Source organism: Macrobrachium rosenbergii, chromosome 12, assembly GCF_040412425.1.
Source record: "Macrobrachium rosenbergii isolate ZJJX-2024 chromosome 12, ASM4041242v1, whole genome shotgun sequence".
In the NCBI taxonomy this organism is placed as follows: Eukaryota; Metazoa; Arthropoda; class Malacostraca; order Decapoda; family Palaemonidae; genus Macrobrachium; species Macrobrachium rosenbergii.
The window spans coordinates 79,398,181-79,413,180 of record NC_089752.1 but is presented as its reverse complement, the minus strand read 5'-3'; positions in this window follow the sequence as shown (position 1 = coordinate 79,413,180).

Genomic DNA, 15,000 nt, shown 5'->3' with positions numbered 1-15,000 from the left:
TTAACTGCAAAACCAACAACAATATCAAATACAAAAATATTAATTGCCCCACCTGGGATTTCTACATATCTGCATTAGTCTGGTAGTTATGAAGTTGAGCAGCGCTGAAAAGTCAGTATTCTAATAAATGGCCATCAATGAATACTACACAGAATAATCTTATCTATCCGCATGGCCATAGTCGGTATTTTTATCAGTTATTCCTTATTGCTGCCGTCTATATTTAAATCCTCATTATTTTTCGTCAGAGTTTGACTACAACAAAACATCTTTGTAATAACCGGAGAAAGCCGCCTCGTATCACCCTGGTTCCGTATGTTGTTTGATCCTTGTGTCAGTCTTAACATCAACCAAGAAGTAGATAGAGCTTTTATTTTCCTCTCTTCATCTACTGCCGAATCTTTCGGACCACTCTTATGGGAGCCTTGGAAGGGACATCGTTTTTTTATACTGCTTGAAAAAATTCAAACTGAATTGCTAAAAGATACCACCAAAATCACACATCTGTTTCGCACACATATGCCGATGTTGTCGGCACAAGGAGAAAACTCATAAGGTCATAGCAAACACAGGAGAAGGAATCTCATTAGTGTTTTCCTTTACAGAAGTGACCGCGCCGCGTGTTCATCAATTGTATCTGTCAAAAGAAGTTATTTGATGAACCATTAGACTCTCTAGCAAGCAACTTTTATGCTTTCGGTTCTCTGATCTTGTTAAGAGAGTGTTTTTCTCGTATTCTGTTTTTATAACTTTTGCTTTATGTGAGCAGGAGAAAGGAATTGTCGCTATTAATTACCGCCCCTTGCAGCATACAGCAATTTGATATGCCAACGTTCTCAACATACATTATCACTGGCATGGCATCCATCTGGTGAAAGTTTTTTTCTACCAAGAGCACAAAATGAATTAATCATGCCAATCATCATATTTTACCCTTATAACCCAGAACAGCATTATAACAAGTAACGTAAGTTTAGCCTTGGAATTACAAGCCTCTATTCCAAACTGTGCTTCTAAACTAATCTGATCTGCTGTCGTCATAACGAATAATGACAGAAGCTATGCCGGGAATATATTGTTTCCGCCTTTTTAGTGTAAAAGACAAATAGTTATTTCTTTGTAATACTCGAAGCTTTTGCCTACGTGGCCTGACAGTTTTATAATAATGGGGCATGGCTTTAACGAAGTGACAGTATTCTACAACAGAGACTGCTCTTCAGTGATTTAAAGCTCGGTAAGGAGTGGAATTGTTCTTACCTTATGATATTGCTCTAATATTTTGTGCAGGTGTACGATATTTTCACCTGCCTAGTCTTTCAATGACTGTTTGCCTCGTTAAAGAGAGTCATGTGTCTGTGACCTCGGTAGTTGTGACCCCAGATGAATTATAATCAGTTATCAGAGAAGGTTCGAACTTATCAACATCGTTCTCGGAAACAATTGCTTCTCGTTTCGGGTCAAAATTTCAGAAAGGTTTTGAGCATCATCCGTGACATAATTTGTTTTATTAATTTATTTTTACTCTTTCAACAACTAAGTTCTGTGGCGTATAACTGTATGCCCTGTCTATCCATTTGTCTGTCAGTCTGATTTCGTGTCCACAAAATGTCGCGAGAGGGTATATAAAAGGTATCGATGAAATTTACTGGAGGACTGGGCTGCCTGCCAAAGAGAGGTTTTAGCACATATTAAGACTGATAACGAAGAGAATGAAGAACAATTTTTTTACGCTGGCATATTTTTTTTTAACTGTTCCAGCCGTCTAACAGTGTTAAATTAATGTAAATTCGCTCTTTTTTATTTTCTTATGGAAACTTATTAAAAGCATTTCCCACTGAACTGTTTTTTATACTCATGATTCATGAAGTGGTGGCTATTTCATATAATTCTCCGTCCTTTTACAGATTATTTATGGTGAGACTCTTTTCAGTGGTTTTTTTCAAAAAAGTCTTCCTTTCAATTTTCGAGATTTATCGACTTTCTCCTGAATAGTTCTTTATTCAGTTTTGTAACATAACGTTTGCGTTTTAGGTATATTTCATATTTCCATTTTCATGGATTATTTATGGTCAGTTTTATTGGCTTATTTTAATGTCCCTATTTTCATTCTTTGGATTTATTGATTTTCTTGTGTGAAGAATAATTTACTCAGCAATGTTGCATATCATCTGTTATTTGCATAGGCTTTGATGAATATTGATAATAATGAAGATGGTGCTAGACAAAGTAATAGTAGTATTGGTAGCAGTATTCCAAAGATTGCAAAATTCAAAGAAATATTTCAAGATGAAAATTAAATTTATGTTAAAACAAAACATTTCCTCTCACAGAATCTACGAGAATTTCGGTGAGATCAATGAGTTCTGGTGCTACTGAGGTTAATAATCAACTTATGCCAAATTCATCATACTTGGCATACTTCTCCTCTTCCTCCTCCTGTTGTTAGTTTGATAAATTACGTTGCATAAGATTAACAATATACCATCTAGATTATTTTCATTCATTGCTCATTGTGCTGGTTTTCCTCTCACCAGACACCACAAATTAGTCATTGGGTGTAGTAATGGTTACAGTTGGTTATGTGTCAGCGGCGTATGATATTCACGTTGGTAATCCATCATAACATAATATTGCTTAACTAATCGAGACGAGCGGCCTTGATAGAATTCACGCCTATTTAAATAGCATGAAACAATCAATATGAATGAGAAACAATTAAATCTTATATTCCAATAATGCACTGCTCCCACAACCATTCAATTACTACCTGTTGCTATTCATAACTAGAGAAATAGAAAAGAAATTACATCTTGATCACCACTCATTTGGTTCACAGTGTAAATTCCATTGTGCGATGGTTCACTAAAAAACACTGATTTATGGTATCAAATATTTATCTATTTAACCAAAATCTATTTGTTGTTATTTTAAAACGAGTACAGTTCTTGTAGTTCTCTTTATTTTTCCTTTCCCCTTTTTGCCTATGCTCATTCCGTTCTGTACAAGCTTGATTAGCCTATTGATTAAAGGCAGCTGTTTCTAGATAATAACAGTTAATAGGGGTGATTTCTAGAAAGACGAGATCTAGTTGTTCCATTTTAAATAAAAAATTCTTCGCTTGTCTCTGTCTGTCTGAAAGTCGGTCTGCCTTTTTATCTCTATTCTCAACTATATATTGTTCATCATAAGGCAACCGCTAAAATTCCTTCAGCTGCAACTGCTCTGTATAGTGCTTCATTGATAGACCCCACTGATACCTATCGATGCTCTTTGCTGAGTGATGTAAATGGATTGGAATGGAATATCAAATTTAGGCCAAAGGCCAAGCACTGGAACCTATGAGGTCATTCAGCCCTGAAAGGGGAATTGAGAGGAAGAATGTTTTAACGTGTAACAGGAGGAACTGCTTTCAGAGTTGCACTATGAAACAATATTGTTAGGAGAGGCTGGAAAGTAAGATGGAAGAAAGAGAATTGGAACAGAGGTATAGTAAAAGGGGTGAATGGGGTTGCAGCTAGGAGCAAAGGGACGCTGCAAAGAACCATAAGTAATGCCTACAATGCACTAACGGCACTACCCCATACGGGGTCAGTGGTGTAAAGAAAATTTATATAGAAAAAAGTCCCATCATAACGGAACAGGGAATAAGAAATCTTTTCCTCTTGTTAATTAGAATCCGGGATCGCATTGAAAGCAGACCCTTTTATGACCATTAGCAGCCTAATGGCAGCAATGAAGGAAGACATTAAAGGCGCACACGTCACTCTATTGGACGCAAAGAGGCAATTTCCTTCGATGTCTTCACCTGCCATTCCCTCGCCGGTCGACGAGAATTTCTGATAGAGGAAGTTTATCAATGCTGAACAGCTAATCCACTGAGTCTCTCAGATTTTATTACAGCTCGTGACAATACTATTGCAGATTTATATACGCATACATAAAATGTCTTTTGTAATATATATGTGATATATATATATATATATATATATATATATATATATATATATATATATATATATATATATATATATATATATAAGTATGTATGTATGTATTTAGAATTTATCAACTGCTCGTGCCGATATTATTGTAGATTTATTTATGCATACATGAATAATGTGCCTGTCTATTACATATATGCATGTATGTGTATATGTATATTATACACACACACACACACACACACACATATATATATATATATATATATATATATATATATATATATATATATATATATATATATATATATATATATATATATATATATATATATACACACACATATACTAGCTGACCAACCTGGTGCTACCCAGGAAAACTCTGAATGACAGGATATGGGTAGGGGTGAGGGGAAGGCGAAGGGAGGGGTGGGGAGAGGGGAGGGGAGGGATGGAGAAGTGAGAGGGGTGAGGGGGAAGAGGAAGGGGAGGGGAAGGAGGGAACGGGATGGGGGGGAATGCAAGTGGAGGGAGGGGAGGGTGAGGGGAAGTGGGAAGAGAGAAGGAAGGGAAAGCAGGAGGGGAGGAGAGGGTGAAGGAAAAGGGGAAGAGGGATGGGGGTGGAACCGGAAGGGGAGAGGGGAGGGGAGAGGGAGGGGAGGGAGGGTGAGGGGGAATAGAGAGGAGTGAAGGGAAGGGGAATTTACATTCCTGTATTAGAAGAGAATAAAAATCATCTCCACTGAACAAAGGCAGCAAATAATAAATATTGTATTTCTACGACCCATACTCAGATGAGTGTGTGTTTGCGTGTGTGGGGGGGTGGGAGAAGGCCTGTCTCCCTTTCAGCAATAGATGGAGAATGTGCAAGGATATGTCTTCAGGGAACTGCACAAATTCATAGTGGCTTCAGTGTACATGAATGTGCTGCTAAATCACTACCGTACTAAACTTCAGAAACTCAAGAAAGAAATGGAAGTGTGATCATTAGATCTAGTAGTCGAAATCGAAATGGTGGATTTATTTTTATAGCGCTGGTGTTTTTTTTTTTTTTTTTTGTATTTGCGGTCCAACTGACAGTTCTACTTTTTCATCAAACAATCGTGGGTGAACTGACAGGTAAACCTTATCATGAATATATGTTGTATGTGGTAAAGTGTTGTCAAAATGCCCGTAAAATTATTATTATTCCAGACATCATTTAAACTGACTTTATAACGTATTCCGAAGGTAAAAACGAAGAAGAAAAAACGATCGAATTAATGAGGATATTTTCCTTTGAACGAATAAAAGAAAGGAAGTACTGTAATCGTACATCTTGCACATCAGGCTGAGCTAGCAGCTACTAAGAATGAGCCAATGAGGAAGACAATTGGCATGAGTATGTGTTTTGGGAGAAAGTCTGAACCTGCTAGTTTGGATTCATTACTTTATAGCTGAAATATGATTGGAAAACAAAGCCAACAACATTTAATTGAGCAATACCCACACGGCCAGCAAGTGAGGTATAAGTTTAAAGTGTCCACTGTAGTCCTGAGTTCTTGTCCTCCGCTTGTTCGAGCCCACGGGACGATGAACTTATTATCAACTAGAAATTCCCCTTCGGTAACATATATAAAAATATATTATTTCTGAGGTACAACGAATTCGATATTAAAGGACGTTTGTAGGTTACTGATTGTATATGAATCACGGTGATGTGATAAAAAGTCATAATATGGCTGCGATGCGATAAGTTCGTACGGTCAACATGGCAGAGGTGGGTGGATATCGTCACTAAATACAAAACACCTGGAGTTCAACGGTGATTTGTATATGGGATGTGATATCCGCTTATACAACTCACTTGCTGGCTGTGTGGTTTAAAGCGTCCTGTAGTCCTGAGTTCTTGTCCTCCGCTGGTTCGAGCCCATGGGATGACGTAGAACTTATTATCAACTAAAAATTCCTTCTGGGTAACAAATATGAAAATATATTATTTCCGAGGTAGAAATAATGGATATTAAAGGACGTTTGTAGCTTACTGATTGTATATGAATCACGGTGATGTGATAAAAGTCATAATATGGCTTTAAACATCACAACACGGTCAACATGGCAGAGGTGGGTGGATATCGTCACTAAATACAAAAACACCTGAGTTCGGCGGGCGATTTGTATATGGGAGGCGATATCCACTTATACCTCACTTGCTGGCTGTGTGGTTTAAAGCGTCCACTGTAGTCCTGAGTTCTTGTCCTCCACTGGTTCGAGCCCACGGGAAGACGAACTTACTATCAACTAAAAATTCCCTTCAGTAACATATATGAAAATATATTATTTCCGAGGTAGAGCGAATTCGATATTAAAAGACGTTTGTATTTACTTATTGATTGTATATGAATCATGGTGATGTGACAAAACTCATATATATATATATATATATATATATATATATATATATATATATATATATATATATATATATATATATATATATATATATATATATATATATATATATATATACATATATATATATGTATATATATATATTTTACATTATCAATAAATATGCTGTATATATATATATATATATATATATATATATATATATATATTGTATATATATATATATACATATATATATATATATATATATAGAATATATATATATATATATATATATATATATATATATATATATATATATATATATACCAGGAGTATATATATATATATACATACATATATATTTTTTTGTATTTTCTATATATAGATATATATATATATATATGCTCAGTATCAAATATTTATATATATTACAGTATATATATTTATATATATATATATATATATATATATATATATTATATGGCACTGGGGCATATACTATATATATATAAATATATATATATATATATATATATACAGATATATATCAGGTAATAATATACATATATATTTTTTTTGTATTTCTAGTGGAGGCTCTTGAGAATTAATTTGTAATAAATCAACCCAGCCAAGGCGGGAAAAGGCGGGAAAAACTGGGTCTATCAGAGGGGTCATAAACAGTTCAAACTTTTAACGTTCATTTGTAGCAAGAACTCAGTAGCATTGAGGATTTAACCCCCATGGGGAAAATTTCCATAATCAACCTTATGATAGGTGGGTTTAAGCTCTGTACCTGTTCTCTTGGCGGATGTTTTGACAAAGTTTCAGACCCTTATGAGGGCATGAACGAATGCCCCTGTTTTGATCCAGCAATGGTCGGACAAGAAGCAGAGAGAAACCAGCCGAGTCGAGTGGATGTCTGTGTAGGCGGCTCCCATCTGCCTTAGTCTCTAGTCTTATATTACTAAGTGAAGTGGGAATTAATCCTAGAATTTTGCCGATTCGTCTGATATGCGCAACAACTAGTCGTCAAAGGTAAGTCTGAAATTTGTTCAAAACTTCGTCAATTACTAGCCCTTTTTTTCTGTATTTCCAGTTTCGTTGTTTCCTCCTTCACCAACCATAATTATTAGTTTACAAAGCGACTTGCTTTTACGAAGTCTAGATTAGGCATAATTTTATTGTTTAGCGTCATTCAATTGTTCCAGTGAAGAAACTAGGAATTAGGGAAGGTTAAGCAATCATTTCAAATTCTTTACGTCGCCTTGTGTCTCGAATTCATTGTTTGGGAAGAGCCGTTGTGATTTTTAATACCATATTGAACGCGGGAAAATTTACTGCGTCGAAGTTGGCGGCGTTTATTGTAAATTCCTTATTCACTGAATTTTTTTTTTTTGCGAGAATTTTCCTCGGCTGGCGGCCTTATATTTCATTAACAAACAGCTGTCTTTGAGGGTAATTTGTAGCTTTCATTGACAGGAGGTTACGTGTGTCCTTGGCATGCAGGGCCTTATAAAAATTACATGAATCAAGTAATAAACTCATCAGCCAAGTCTCACGTGTAACATTGACGACCTTGCAAATGATCTAAGTAAATTTTAGAGAAAGAATCTGGAGAAAAGAAAATTAATTATAATTAATTCCAAACAGAAAAGTCAGATATTTTATTTAATTTTACTCTTCCAAACAAGGAGACAGCACAAGGCATAATAATAATAATAATAATAATAATAATAATAATAATAATAATAATAATAATAATAATAATAATAATAATAATATAATAATAATAATAATAATAGTTAGAATACCAGGTATAATTAAGAATTAGCGTAGGTAGGAAAGTGTGTATTGAGAGCAGCATAATTGACAATTTATAAAATCTTAAGATAGAGCATCTTGCAGTGCTCGGATATAGTGTGTATATTCCAGTAAAGGCCGTAGGCTGAGTTACCATGTAATTGTTAATATTCTGCTTTTTCCCCGGCCAAGGATTAATGCATGATATTGATTTTTTTGAACGAGTTAACTCGTGCACGATAACAAGCGGAGAAAAGCACGCCTCACGTATCTCTGGAGGGTAGAGACAGAATTTGCGAAGTTCATTGAATTTCAAAAAGTAGTAGCCGCGTTCGTCACTCCCGATCGGCATTAAGTGTCTTCATATAGCGGGAATCATATCAAAACACCATGTCATCGAAATAGCAAACGAACGGTAATAGTTAATTTTACCATAAAATACATTTTTCAGTAACGTAAATTTGGTCCAATCCGAACCACACAACTCCATTTCATTGTCTTGCCAGTGGCCACTCCTTAAGTGGATGGTTAATTCACGCAAGAAAGACGATAACAAAAGAAACAAGTGTTGTATGGTAATTTCGTTTTCCATCCTTAACATAAAATCCTTTTCAGTGTTGGTATATTTAGAGTAAATCTGGATGCCTGAATTTGCTTAGTTCGTTGTGAGAGGAATTTTAGCGCTTTGTGTAACTGATGTGAGAAAAGAGTGGTTTGAAATCAGGGCAGGTTGTTTTGAATTTCGTGCTAAATTTGTCAGACATCTTGGGAGCCGAGTGGACCTTTGTTGTTAATGTTTGGATCTTTCCCCATGTCCGCCATCTTACAGCCTCTTTGTTATTATCGTTTGTGACCGATCGTTTCTGCCTCAAAGCCACTTCTTGGGTCTACTTCATTGGCGTAGTCCTCGCAATATCTTAGCCAGACAGACTTCGGTAGATAAGAGACTAGGACAGGGTTTAGATAAAAACAAGATTAATTTCAGGAATGGTAGGTTTGTTGAAATTAATTCAGATAACAAGTTCCTATACAAATACCCGTAAAGAAAACCATACAAAGAAAAGAACCACTCTAAACTCATTGTAGACGTTCGACTCTGCTTTACAATTGTTAAAAACAATTCCTCATTGCAAGACAAGTATCTGCAATTAAGAACTCTGCCAGTGTGCACTTATAAAATTTTTTAAACTTTTCTCAGTCAGCACAAATTGGCTGACTGAATATCTCTCTCTTCTCTCTCTCTCTCTCTCTCTCTCATATATCCAAGTAAGCCTAATCAGTGTGTGTGACCCTCTTCAAAGAAAGAAGGGATGACAACGAGACAATTAATTAATTAAACCAAATAATAATTTCTGTCCCTACAAGTAGATGAGGACAAGTTAAAAGCTTAATTAGTGATAAACTGTTGGTCATTAGTGAATTACCCCATACCTAAGCAAAAACAGTAGATTTTCACCTTGAAAGAAGAAGGGGTTAACCCTGGATACTGGGACCAGCCACTCACGAGGATCTTTAGGGTAAAAAGGTCGGTCGCGCTTGCTCTCCGCTCCGCTCCTGGTCCTGGTGCATTCACACTTCCGGTCTGGTCTCGCTCCGTTCTCGGTCCCATCATTTCCTCTCTCAACACCAGTGGAAGTCTCACCACCGGCTGCGGAGGATGTGTGACTCTTCTGTAGCTGATTTGGCAATAATCGCCATTGCACTTGATGAAGAAGAAGAAGAAGAAAGAAAGCAAATAGAAATTGTAGTTCATCCTATGTTGCAAGGAATAGGAATGGTAACAGTGGAATTTTACCAATTCCAAACTTTGCAAATACCTGGATGATGAACAATTGCATGTACCAGAAGATGTTGCACTTCCTGGCACTGATATTGCTTGCAACATATGTTATAGTGACAGATGAGGCTTTCCCTCTGAAGAGAAATTTAATGAGGCCCTACCCAGGTTCACAGACTGAACATAATGTAGAAAAAGGATTTTTAACTCTAGATTATCTAGAGCCAAGGATAGTTAGTGTACATTTGGTATTCTAGTGCAAACCTTCAGAATATATTTTTAAACTTAAAGCTATACCTTCTAATGCTAATGCAATTATTTCAACAACATCTTCCAATCTGATACACCCAAATATTGTTGCAATACCAGATGCTGTTGTCATGCCTCCATCAAATACAATACGTCAATGAGGAAGAGGGAAATGCTCAAGAGGCTTTTGGCGTGAGAGAAACACTAAAAGATTACTTCAGCTCCCCAGCTGGTTCAGTGCAACCCAGCAAAAATGATAAAATATAAATAAACAAACATAAGTGTATAGGAATATTGTTTAGTGAGGCTAGGAAATACATTTCGCAGTGATGTTAAGCTATTATTATACACAAATTTCTTTCTTCTATTATTAAATATATGTAATTTCTTTTCTTTCAGTGCCTTGGCAAAGTGATAAAAGTATAAGTATGCAAAGATAATTGTATAAGAATATTCTTTAGTGAGGCTGAAATGCATTTCAGAGGACATTAGGATACTATTATGTACATTGAATTTCTTACCTTCGCAACCAGCTGCCTGCTGACTTCCACCCAAGCTTCTTTTCGCCACATTATCACTATATAGTGCAGCGAAGTCAGGTCGTATAGTTCTGGTTTTCTTTTCACTAATTCTATTAACATTTCATGTGAAACCACCAGTCAAAGTAAGTTTTGTGAATTAATTTTTGTTCAGTTTGTGCTTATGTTTATGCTAGGTGTATACATTGTCCTTTATCTGTAAAAATAAAAGAAAACTGTTTTTAATAATTTACCTACCTTTTGATCCCATTGTGGTGTTTTCTTTTGATTATCCATGTTTTTTATTGGACAAAAGGTAACACTACTTTTTATGAAGGCTGAGTCTCGACTTGAGTAAAGGTGGGGTTGGCAGGATCATGGCAATTGTGTTCACACTGGCGCTCACAGTCCGCTCGCTCCAGTCAAAATATCTTTTGAAGGATCGTGACTGGAGCGAAAGTGGACCGTGAGCACCAGCCCTGAATGCTTCCATTGAAATTCACGTAACATTATTGGACGGACCAGGACCGAACCTGAGGGTACGCGACCAACCTATAGTGTGAATCAAGCCTTATTGGGCCAACCAAATTCACTTTATTCCACAGTGCCAATAATTTTGCAGCACTGTCATCACTTGAATAAACTTACTTCTCTCTCTCTCTCTTTTATTTTTCCTTTTCTCTCATTCAATTGTTACACTCTGCTGGGGTAGAGTGCATTTCCTCCCATATAGCCTAGTTGGACTCAAGTAAAGGGTTCCTAGGAACACATTGGCACCATAGTATCACCAATCAAGCAACTAGAAAAGATAAATAAAACTAAACAGGGAACACAGAGAGAAAGTCCTTCTGGAACCTAACCTGCACCAGTGCCTAGGGATACTGAGTGCCACCAGTGTGACCTTACACGGCACACCCAACCACAGTGCCACCTTTTGAAAGGGTGCCACGTCACTGAGGGACACTTCCTCGCTGCCCAAGTACGCCCTTGTCGACCCGGTTAGACGCCCTTCCCAACAGAACCATGGCAGCAGAGACTTATAAAGCCTTCCTGGATCTGGGGGCGGCAGGTCTCACCGGCTCGGAACTTACCACCTGGGTCAAGGAGCAAGTGGACAACTTGGCCAAGCGGGAGAAGGAAGAAAGAGCCGAACAGAGGAGGTATGAAGAAGAACTGAGGGAAGCCGAGCAAAGGCAGCTAGAAGAAGACAGAGAGGAAAGGAGAAGACAGCATGAGTTAGCCCTCAAGGAGAAGGAGCTCAAGCTGGAAAGAGCCAGAATGGAGAATGCCAAAGCTATGGCTAGACAGCAAGCCTCCCGCCCTACACCTGCTGCACCCAAATGCTCTAATTTCGAGCATTAATTCCCTCATCCCCAAGTGGACTGAGGACGAGCCAGAAGCATGGCTGGAGGAGATCGAGGCTCTCTTCGATAATTACAGCACCACGAAGACGGAGAGAGCCTTAATACTAGCCAAGAACATGGGGGAAAAGCCAAGGCAGTGCTTCGCTCACTGGAGAAGAGCCAGAGAGGCAACATGGTGGAAGTTCATAGAGTCATTACAAAGGCCTACAAAATAACCCCAGAGAAATGGAGACAGCGGTTCCGAGGTCTTGCCAAGGAAGTCGGCTGGTCCTGGACCGAATGGGCCTGTCACAAGACCCAGTCTGGTACCGGCTGGTTCGACTCCTTGGCCTGCACCACGTTTGAGGATCTCTTCAATTGGACCATGCTAGAAGACCTGTACCAATGTGTGCCTGGGCCCCTTGCTGTATATCTTAACGATAAGCAGCCCACCACACTTATGGAAGCCTGCTGCATGGCTGATTCGTGGGAAACTTTTAATCAGTCTCACAGCACCTCTCAGAAGTGCATCATTCCACCAGCCTACCTCTCGAACTCCACTCGCCCGAAGAATGGACTGCCGAGCAAGACCATCGTGCACCCACTGTAAGAAGGTGGGGCATGCTGAAGCTGGAGTGCCGATTTAAACTAGGCACTAATAAGCAGCCTACTACCACCAGCCAGAACTCCTCTCCCGATTCATCCGCTCAGCCCTCTCCTCCAACAGTTACTGCAGGCCACCGAGCCCATCCAAGAGGCCCGTGCAAATCCTGTGATGTTGCCAGCCACTACAATGCTGGATCTCCGGCCTGTCCACATCATGTCCCCACCACAAAAATTCGTCAACCTCATTAGCACCTCATTTTCTGCGGCTGGTCCGCATAAGATCCTTTACCCGAGAGACTGGAAACCCAGTCCATCTCGGTGGCCCTCTTCAGAGCACTAGCCTGCCCGTGACCCTTCCGGTCACAGTAGACACTGCTGGCAGACATTAGCCTGTAGGGCCAGTGGTGCCATGGTTGATGAAAAAACCCGGTGGGAAATGAAGTGGATAGAGGGCCACACCATTACCGTTCCCACGGTCAAGCTCCAGGTCACGACACCTTGGGGCACACTACCCCACCGCCTTGGCGTGGTGGGTGGAATTCGCCCCGAGTGGACTTCTTGTTGTGTCGGGATCTTCTCTGGGGAAGCCTGTTACCAACGCCACTTCGCAGCCACGTTACCTCCTCCACCAATAGTGGTCCCACCTTCCGCAGAAGGGACGGAAGGGCACCAAACCATTCTAGGCCTAGCCCTCTCCAGTCGCGAAGGGCTGGCCCACAAAGAGGTGCTCCTCTCCCGAAGAGACATTCAGGAGGAACAGTACTGCTGCAGGATGTGCAAGCGGACAGACCACTCCACAAATTGGGAGTGCTGCCCAAGTAAGCAACGCCCAGCGGACGCCCCCGAACAAGGCTCTCGGAGAGGCTACGATCTCCAGCTGGGGCAGGAATCTCTGCCACAGCCACTTTTAAGTCATCCATGAGGTATGATACCTCGGACCCCTTGTCAAGCATGCCTGACCCTCAACTGCTGCCAGTGCCACTTGCGAGCACTGAGCAGTGCCACGCTCCGTCCATCACCGACGTTGAGCTATCACTCGAAAAGGCCCCTCTGCCGGGTCTAAATCATGAGGCAAATCCTCCTTCGGGAGATTCAGGATTCCCCATGCCTTTGATCATCGCAAGCGGAGAGCCTCCAGCACCCGAGACTTCTTCACCAAATCTGACCCCAGAGGATGAACCCCTGGAGGATCAAAATGTTACACCGTCTCTGGAAGACCAGGAACTGGCCTCCTCGGACGCAGAAGTCGAGATCGCTCTAGCTCTGGTTGTCGCAGCAGCCGGAGTAGGGAGCCCTCCTGTAGCTTATGAAGTTGCCCCTGACTTCACACCCGCTGGCCCTTCTGGCCTATTCCCAGAGTCGGTGCCCTCATCACCTCCTAGACCTGATACTGATAGGCCTTGGAGGAACCCAAAGAAGAAGAAGAAGGGGCGGAAGAGAGCCCAGTAGTTGCTAAGCCATAAGCTCATCCTGGCACTAGTGACCCCTCGGCACAGTGCCCTACCATCTTAGAGTGATCCTGGTCCTTGCCAAGAGAGGTAGCCAGTTTGATCTCTTTTCTTTACATAGCCTAGAACCATTAAGTACTGTCATCAAGTTAGTAGCCTTGTTCCTTCCACTTACCACCGAGCCTCAGTAATCACGTAAATAGTGTAACTAACATCAGATAATCTTAACTATTGTGAAAAGAGCCACTATGCTCATGACACGCATGGCCTAAGACCTCAGTGAGGCACCCATTTATCATATGAAGCAACCCTCATGAATTAACTGGTAGTTACTAATTGTAGTAAACACAAAAACTTTGTAATTTAGTTAGAACAGTTACTCTTATGTTGGTGCTATAGTCGGGTTAGGTTAGGTTAGGCTAGGGAATACCATAGAATGTACCACTAGGCTAGGTCTAAAACATCACGATTATAGGAGGTAGCATGTAATAACCGTAAGCAACTTCAGTACTGTTAGAATTAGGTAAAAGTAATGATTGTAGCTCATATCGTATCTAGGGTTAGGTAGATCTGTAGCTAGGTAGGCTACACAGGACAAATCTGCTCAGGGGAAAAGAGTAACCTAATAGAGGTGAACAGCTTGCTTAGTACAGACCTTCACACCCGAAAATGGAGTGAAGACCCTCTTAAGGGGGGGAGCTTTTATAAGTATTTCTGCTGTCTGCCCTCGATGCATTTATTTGTAATAATATCAGACTGACCAAGGTGGGAAAAGAAGGGTCTATCGGCAGGGTCGCGTAGACAGTTCAAACTTTTAATGTTCGTTTGTAGCAAGAACTCGGTAGCATTAGGGATTTAACCCCCATAGGAAAATTTCCATAATCAACCTTATGATAGGTGGCCTTAAGCTCTGTACCTGTTCTCTTGGCGGATGTTTTGACAAAC